This window comes from Cyprinus carpio, chromosome B20 (assembly GCF_018340385.1).
Source record: "Cyprinus carpio isolate SPL01 chromosome B20, ASM1834038v1, whole genome shotgun sequence".
NCBI classification, from domain to species: Eukaryota; Metazoa; Chordata; class Actinopteri; order Cypriniformes; family Cyprinidae; genus Cyprinus; species Cyprinus carpio.
Window position 1 is genome coordinate 24,956,638 of NC_056616.1, and position 9,146 is coordinate 24,965,783.

Here is a 9,146-nt window from a genome sequence, read left to right on the forward strand (position 1 = left end):
TGAAGCAGTTTCATTCCTGTCGAGTGGTTCACGGAGGCCTGAAGCCAGACTCGCTGTATTTTTACCTGAGGTTTGTGAATAAAGCACGCGCACACGCAGGAATGTGCTGCTCGTTTCTAACCCGGTGTTGCTGTATTTGTGTCTGCAGTGGCATCACAGCACTAGATTTCTCAAACTCCGTGGATCTGTGGCTTCTGGGGTGACTCTAGACTGACGTCACATCAGCACCCTTCTGCTCAGAAATACATACAGCAGGGTCTCCTGTCGCCCTCTGCCTCGCCGTATCACGTACATTCATCCCTCTTTCCTCTGTCCTTCACATGCTTACTTCTTCTGCTCAGAAATACATTGGTTAGGGTGTCTTGTTGCCAATCGAAGGGTTGTGAGTTCGAGTCTCGGGCCGGCAGGAATTGTGGGTGGGGGGAGTGCATGTACAGTTCTCTCTCCACCTTCAATACCATGACTTAGGTGCACCTTGAGCAAGGCATCGAACCCCCCAACTGCTCCCCGGGCGCGCAGCAGCTAAAAATGGCTGCCCACTGCTCCGGGTGTGTGTTCACAGTTGTGTGTGTGTGTTTCACTGCTCTGTGTGTGTGCACTTCGGATGGGTTAAATGCAGAGCATGCATTCTGAGTATGGGTCACCATACTTGGCTGAATGATTCACGTCACTTTCACCTTTTCACTTTCCCTCGCCGTATCACGTACATTCATCCCTCTTTCCTCTGTCCTTCACATGCTTACTTATTCATTTTAATTCTGGGTTGAATGTGTTTTGAAGTCAGATTTAATGTAAATTTAAAGGTTTCGGATTTTGTTTCCGGTTGAAATCCTGTTACATTGTCATTCAGTGTAACACCGTATTTATTCAAACATGCTTATTCTGACCTGTACATATTAAAATATATAAAAGAATAAGGGAGCATATTCAGTTTTATTGTGTTTTAAAAGAGTAAAAAATTCTTACGAGGATAAAACCTAGGATAGAAGCAAATTAAATTACAACTATTTAGTATTTAGGGTGAAAGTAATTAGTCTTTTAATAAGTCATAAATTGATTTTTGTTGTAAATATGCCTGACAAGATTGTTACACTGAATGACATTTTACTGGCTGTCTTCTGTAAATCAGGGGAAAATGTATGATATTTATTTTTTTGCTCAGAAAAACAAAAACAAAATTGCAATTGAATAAAACAGAAAATTTTTAAAATCTTTTTGGGGAAGTTTTATGCTTAAAACATTTTTCCTCTTTGACCCTATATATATATATATATATATATATGTATATATATATATAATATATATATATATCTATAATATATATTATATATAATATATATATATATATATGTATATATATAGTCTATAATATTTACCCCCCCCCCTTTTATAAATATATATAGTTATATATATATATTATATACCTTTATATATATATATATATATATATATATATCTACACTTACATATTTTACTTTTGTATTTTTTGATTTTTTTATTATTTTTTTATGATTTTATATATCATTTATTTTAATTTTTAGTTTTTATTTATGGTGTTTTATTTATTAATCTTTTTTTTTGTTGCTTTTATTTACTTTTATTTTTAGCTATTTTCATTTAATTTTTAATTATTTATTTTTATATTCAGCTTAATTTCATGCTGAATATTCCGACATTTAAATAATTTGTGTGCATTGTGTAACGTTGATTTTGGTGTGCTTTAAGTGAATCATCTTAACAATAATCATATAACTCAAATGCATAAGAAGTGGTAATTTCTGCCCTTCATGTCTGTGTGTTTCTGCTCTCTCTTGACAGGTCGATCTGATCGGCGCTGCAGAAGTCGTGCACATGCTGCTGTTTAACCACCCGATGAACGTGAAGCAGGAAAACTCGGCCTGGAGTTTGGATGAAGGATCTGGATCTCAGCACAGGTACCAACACCTTCTGTTATCATTTACAAGCCACATTTTCAAGAAAACATACAGAGAATGATATATGTTTTTCAAAGGCTTGACAAGTAACATTTTCATGAGAATAAAGCACTTTTAGTGTGATCATTGTAATATGTAATAAGTTTGTGAGTTTGTTTTATAATTTTATGTTGTTTTTTTTTGCTTATGCAAATTATTTAGCTTTTGCAAATTATGTATAATTTTGTTTTTTGGATTTTTGTGCTTTGTTTTTTTTTTTTGTCTTGATTATTTTTTAAATTAATGTTTTTTTTTTTTTGTTTTTTTTTTTTTAATAATTTTAAAATAAAAACAACAGTAATAGATATTATAAATGTATCTTTTGCATTATTATTGTTATTATTTCAACATTTCAGGTGATTTTTTGGGGTGAAATGTGACATTTAACATGTACGCAGGTGAAATATTTGATCAAATGAATGTGAGGCGAGCTGCTCTTGTTTTGTTTTCCCAGCGTTCCCGTCGAGTCTTTCTGGAAAGACTTTTTCCACATGATTTTGAATCCAGGACAGAAGTCTTCGGAGCTGGTTTTGTCTGAGCTCATCAGTAACGTGAGGAACAGCTTGTGAAGTCTGTTGTAAAATAATAGCATATGAATTGGTGGCTATGTATGTTTTATATTGCTTTTTATACACATTTAATAAACAATTTTTGCAACGTAATCTTGGGTGTTTTTTTTTATTATTATTATTATTTTTTTTTTCACTAATTTAATTTCAGCAATTGAGGCCATGTGAAAGTTACAGTCATTTAATAAATAATTTTCATTAATGACTTGATAGGTTGTTGCATGTAATGAATAAAGGGTGCATGACACTATACAATAACAACTGCTTAATGCATAATTAAAATATTTAACATACTTTGAAATAAGTTTCATTTGATTAAAAATTAGTCAAACATTATTTAAAAAATAATCTAAAAATAATTCAAATAAAGATAGAAAAATATAAATAGTAATAAAAAATAATTTGCAAAAATGTTATTAAAAGAATAGTCAATCTTCCACTAGATGGTGTCAAGAAACATGTAAGTTGTTGTTTTTTCATTTATTTTTATTTAGTTATTTTGGGGCCATATTGTGTGCTCAAATTATTTAACCTCTTCGAGTCTCCATTATTTAATTCATGTTGCCTTGAAAACCTGAAAATAAAAATACTAATCATCCAAATTATTTTAGTTGACACATTCTGCTGTTTGACAATTAATTGCATGAATCTTTAAAGCAGTAATTATTTAGCTCATTCAAACTCTCTTTTCATGATTGCACTTCACAATAAGAGCTTGTTAATAAACATTAGTTAAATCCAAAAATAGCAGTGAGGATCATGTTAGTTAATAAAATACAACTGTTCATTGTTAGTGCATGTCTTTTAAATACTATATTCAGGTTGAATTTTTAAATTTAATAATGCAGTAGTAAATGTCAAAATTGACACAGGTTGAAGTATTTTTCATTGTTGGCTAATGTAGTTAACAAATGCAATCTTACTGTAAAGTGTTACTTGTTTTTTAAAATGCATTTACTATTAAATAAAAGTTTATAGCATCATATCAGCCATGATCTTAAACAGCAAAAAACGCATCAAAACATTTTTGTAAAGCAGAATGATGAACCGGACTCTGACGGTTCTCCTCTACTGTACTGTACTGTACGTGTGTTAATGTTTGACCTCCACTGGGAGGAGTTCACCGCTCTTTTGCGAGTTAAATGACTTTAGTCTCCAGTGCAGGAAGATTGTGAAGGATCTCTTCGTTGTTGACCGGAGTAACGGGGACGCACCTTGGAAACTTGTTGGTTGGTTGATTTTTAGGATTTTTTATGTACTTTATTTTTTGTTTCTGCAGTATGTGTACTTCAGTATTGTTTGTAATGTATCACCTGAGCCGTGAATGCCATGTGACTGATCACGCGCCTCGTCACAGCACACGGTGAACTCTGAGCCCTTAAAAACTGATCTTTAGCACACATCTAAAACTTCTGTTTACAGTTTTGAGAGAGAATATAATACACACAGCTGCTTTCAAATCAGGGTTAATGGGGGGGGGGGGTGCTCCATGAATGAATAACGTTTTAATTGCTTTAATTCTATAAAAATAGACATTTCATCAGCTGAACAATCAGTATTTTGTTAACCCTCATATTGCATACAAAATCTGAAACTATTTTTTCTAACCTATGCATGAAACCGTTTGGACCTAAAAAAAATTATTTTACAGAACAGTCATAACTTTCAAATATTTGTCAGCTAAAGCTATATTTGATCTAATCAGCAGCCTCTCATTATTATTATAATGTGAAACTGTTTTACGTTCATGCTTTGAATATTAACACGTTATGACTGCGTTTACCCCTTTTTTTTATTAATGGAACATTTTTTAAATTCTTTGAAATTTCAAATTGCACACGAGTTACACCAAAAATAAATAATAATGCAAATACAAAACTTATAAGAATATGAGAATTACCACTATTACCTTGTTGGAATTAATGCAATTTAATTACATTTCTTTGACTTTATAGTTTCTCAAAAAACAGCCCAAATTTATGAAATCTAGGCTACGTATTTATTTCTAACAAAACAACGTAATGATTAATCTGGAAAGTTTTGAAGAAAACAATTTCATATTACTTGCATAAACTTTCAGTTTCAGAAAAAAAAAAATCAAGTTTCATCAGTAGACGTATTCTATTGTTCATAAACAGTATTCAGTGCGAGAAGTGTGTGAGTTATGGAGAAAAGTCTAAATGTTTTTTACAAACAACATCTAATTGGACTCCATACACACCCGGGTCAAATGAACCCAAACATGAATGGTTCTATAAAAGAAAGAAAAAGAAATAGAAGAAGAATTGTAAACAATATGTAGTGACTCATGTCGTGTTTCGTGAAGCGCATCAGATGCATGTCGCTGCAGATCTTCCACACGTCCGGGGCGTGGCACACATTCTTCAGTGGTCCACAAATGTTCCACGCTGCAGTTCTTCTTCCTCTTTTGTTGCTTTGGAAGTTGTTTTAGCGGTCTGAAATAAACCCAACACTGTCCTGTCCGTTCAGGTTTTTCAAAAAGCTTGAGTATAAAATCAAAGTTTATAAAATGGCAACAGCAGGAAAGTGCTTTGATCTCATGTTTATCTCTCAATCATCATCGGATTGCATTGTATTTTATGTTTGGATCATTTCAATCTCATCTTAAGACATATTGTTGGGGATATAGAGTGACGGCTGATATTTAAATATCTGCTCTACTGTTATAAAGCTCTCATTGATTTACATTATAAGCATCAGTTTTCGTTCATATAGATATCAGCATCTGCACCAAATTGTATATCACTATATTAGATTATATAAGCAATAAAAGACTGATGGATCTTTTGGATTTTTTTTATTATTAACTGTAATTTTGTACATGTCATTTACAACAAATATTCTATTCTTATCACGTGCTTCTCTGGAAAACTCGGCCAGTTGTGTAAATATTTGTATAATGTCTTCAACTGATTGTTAGCTGCTTGTTAATTCTAACCATCACGTGACTGTACATCATCTCTTACTGTATAAGAACCCCAAATTATATGGAAATCCCAAATAAGAACAAAAATTATATTTTTTCTTTGGCCAGAAGCTGTTGTATGTGAAAGCAAAATCAGTACAATTTAGTCAAATGTAAAAAAAAAAAAAAAAAAAAAACCCTTAACTAGCACTTGCATTTTTCCAAAAGATTAAATAAAACCTTTGGTCTTAATATAACATAATAAGAGATTTACAAGCAGTTTTTAAAAGGCCGGTCAATGTTTGGAACTAGTTGATCATGGGTCTCATTTATATCAGTGTTTGAGTGAATATTGTCTAAATTATCCACAAGTAATGTTTTTTTCACTCATTGACTGAGGTGCATCAGTGAGGCCTATGAGTTCCAACAGTTCCAAAAAGAAAAACAAAATCAATGCCAAATGAAAAAATACAAGTTGACAAAAAGATTGAATCCAAAATATGGGAACAATATTACATAACGAGATTTACAAACAATTTTTTGTAGGCGGGTCATTTTTGACCCGGAACACCACAAAGTGTAACAAGGTGGGTGAAACATCCTAAAAAAGAACAAAAATTAAATATATTGAACTTGAAGGTTTGATATTGAAGGTCTTATTGATCTCATTGAGCTTAATAAAATATTGTCAAAATTATCCACAAATAATGCGTTGTTCACTCAAAAACTGAGGTGCAATGAGGACTACTATCAACCAGTTCAAACAAGAAATGCAATAATTGAAAGAAAACAATTTGACAAAAAGATTGCATGAAACAAAAGGGTAATAATAATTTTTTAAAAAAAAAGTAAAAAAAATGTTTTGGTTAGTTGTTATTCCAACTAGGTTTCCAGTGTCATAGCATTTACTAATATTTTCATTTTTCAAAAAGACTGAATCCAAGATTTGGTGATAAAATCACATCATTGGGAAAATGACAAGGAATTTTTAAAAGGCTGGTCTTTATTTATTTTTTTTTTTTTTGAACTGACTGATCATGGGTCTCATTTATATCTGTTTTATTTATTTATTTATTTATTTATTTATTTTGACAAAAAATATTGCATAAAAAATAAATAAATTTGTAATAAAATCCCCAAAAGAACAAAAATCACCCAAAAATAAATAAAATAAATTGTCAGTTATTTGATGTGTGAGCAAAGATACTAAGTTTCCAGTGTCATAGCATTAACTAATATTTTAATTTTTCAAAAAGACTGAATCCAAGATTTGGTGATATCGCATAACGTGAGATTTACAAACAATTTTTAAAAGGCTGGTCTTTTTTTTCTTTTCTTTTTTTTTGGAACTTGCTGATCTTGGGTCTCATTTATATCAGTTTTCTTTTTTTTGACAAAAAGATTGCATTAAAAAATAAATAAATAAATTTATTTATTTATAAATTAATAAAATCCCAAAAAGTACAAAAATCACAAAAAAAAGTAATAGTTGTTATAACGTGCAATCAAAGACACTATGTTTCCAGTGTCATAGCATTCACTAAAATTTTCATTTTTCAAAAAGACTGAATCTAAGATTGGGTGATAATATCTTATAATATGAGATTTGCAAACAATCTTTAAAAGTCGTGCCATTTTTGTGCAGAAACGCCAAATCAGGTGCAGTTCTCCCAGCACAGCAGACGTCTGAAAGAGATCTGGTTGATGGTGGGTTGCTCCTCATGGAAGTGACTAAAGCCTTGTGTATCTCTGGCCACTTCAACGCCCCGCAGCACACCAGAAGTCTGAAATGTGTGTGACTCAGCGTGGATAGAGACGCTCCCAAACCCTCAGAACATGCAGCAGCACGCAGATCTACGTGTTCGAGTGTGTGTGTGTGTGTGTGTGTGTGTGTGTGTGTGTGAGAGACCTTCATGAGCGCTGCTGCGATCCTCAGGTAGGACCGAAAACCTCTCTTTCTGTCTTGATTTTCTCACTCTCTCTTTTCCAAGTGAAGCTGCTGGTTCTGGAGGGTGCTGGTCTTTGTTTTGGGGACTAAAGACAGGACAGGTGAAGGATTGAGAAGGTCGAGCTCTTGAAGAACATGTGGTTTTAGACAGAGGTGAGCGGCTTTGTCCTCGTCTTTCCGGTTCTCTGGGGCCCGAGCGTTTCCATGCACTGTGGCTATCAGACACCAAAGTGCTTCAGTTCCTCGTTCCGCTGCCAGGGTCAGACATGCCGCTCGTCTGGGTCATGTTTCACCACAAAAGCTGACTGTAAAAATGACTTCAACTTATTTAAAGGACATGAAACATGTTTAAGACAGTCAAGATTTTCATGATAATTAAGCTCACAGTTCATAATATCGTAATGGATAAAACCAATGATGTTTTAGTTGCATTTGTTCAGTGCTCTTTTAGTGTCACTGATATACCATTATAGGTTTTGTTAATATTTTGTAAATTATTTTTCATTTTTGTACTTTTCTGTTTTCATTTAAAGTTACAGTTATTTTGTTGTTGTTTTGTAATTTTTATTTTTTTAAATGTCTTTGTCTTTTTTTTGTTAAAGATTTAGTTATTTTGTTGTTTTTATAACTTTTATTATTCTTTAAAAAATATATATTTTTAGTCATTTTATATTTCAGTGTATATTTTTGTTATTTTATAGTTAAATTTTGTTGTGTCATTATTATTATTACTAATTTGTAATATGATTTTTTAAAATTATTTCAGTTTTGTTTACTTATTGTAGTGCTAAAATTAAAATAAAATTAGACATTTTTTTATTTTTACTTACAGCTAATGCTTATATTATTTCAAGTAACAATAATGATTTTTTTTTTATGGTTTTAGATTTAATTTTAGTTTTAGTTAATTCTAATAACCCTGGGTAGCGTTTGCTGTCCTGATTTTAAATCAAGATTGTTTAACACTATTTTGTTTATTTAAGACAAGAAATTAATTGCAATAATGAAAATAATTGAGAATAATAAAAATTAGAGGGAAAACTCAAAAGTAAACTGTGAAGAGAAAAATGTGATTTCCTCTCATGAAAATGCATAATTGATACTGGTCTTAATAGGCTTCGTTTTCTTTTGATTCTGAGGTGATCCAGATGTTTTAATTGAATGAATATGTAAAGTTTAACTGTAAGTGCTTGTAAAATAGCAGTAAAATCAGCTATTGAATCATTCAGCATACTGAAATAGCTTTGAGGAGTTATCGGTTGCCTGCTTGTTTGATTTTCTTTTGGTTTCAAATGTTTGTGTCATGCATAAAAAAAAATGCAGGAGTTGTGTTAAGGCTGATCTTTTGCTTGTCTAAACAGAGCGTGACATTCCTGGACATGGATTTTGCATGAACTTGGGCTCGATGAAGAGGAGGAACGTTTAAGGTGATTTCTAAAGCTTTCTTTAACTGTATAACAACTTATAACTTATATTGGATTACGTTTATGTACAGATATTATCATCTCTGTGGAAGCATGCATCTCATGTCAAGGCCTTTTCTAGTAATTCTAATATTTGTGACTTTAAATTCTGCAATTGCATCTAAAAATCAATGAATAATGAGTTTTTTCATTTCTCGTTTTTTTTTTTAATTTTATTTCGTTATTTCTATTTACTTTATGAATAAATTTATAAATATATCGCCTGAAAGATTTTGCGAATTTTGCATATTCAACTATTCAAGTGAC

General features: G+C 31.6%; 2 long non-coding RNA genes across 2 annotated transcripts in view; both read left to right on the plus strand.

The window, feature by feature from the left end:
* Positions 1-198, plus strand: part of LOC122141053 — a 458-nt gene extending 260 nt beyond the window's left edge. Inside the window, exons 2-3 of the long non-coding RNA XR_006157514.1 lie at positions 1-70; positions 149-198. The exon at positions 1-70 is cut by the window's left edge and continues 67 nt beyond it. This is a non-coding gene — a long non-coding RNA (uncharacterized LOC122141053). The remainder of the gene's footprint in view (positions 71-148) is intronic.
* A 30-nt stretch (positions 199-228) lies between these two features.
* LOC122141037 lies at positions 229-2,635 on the plus strand. The gene is made up of 3 exons (XR_006157490.1): positions 229-288; positions 1,819-1,934; positions 2,428-2,635. It is a non-coding gene; the product is annotated as an uncharacterized LOC122141037 (long non-coding RNA).
* Positions 2,636-9,146: the final 6,511 nt, after the last annotated feature.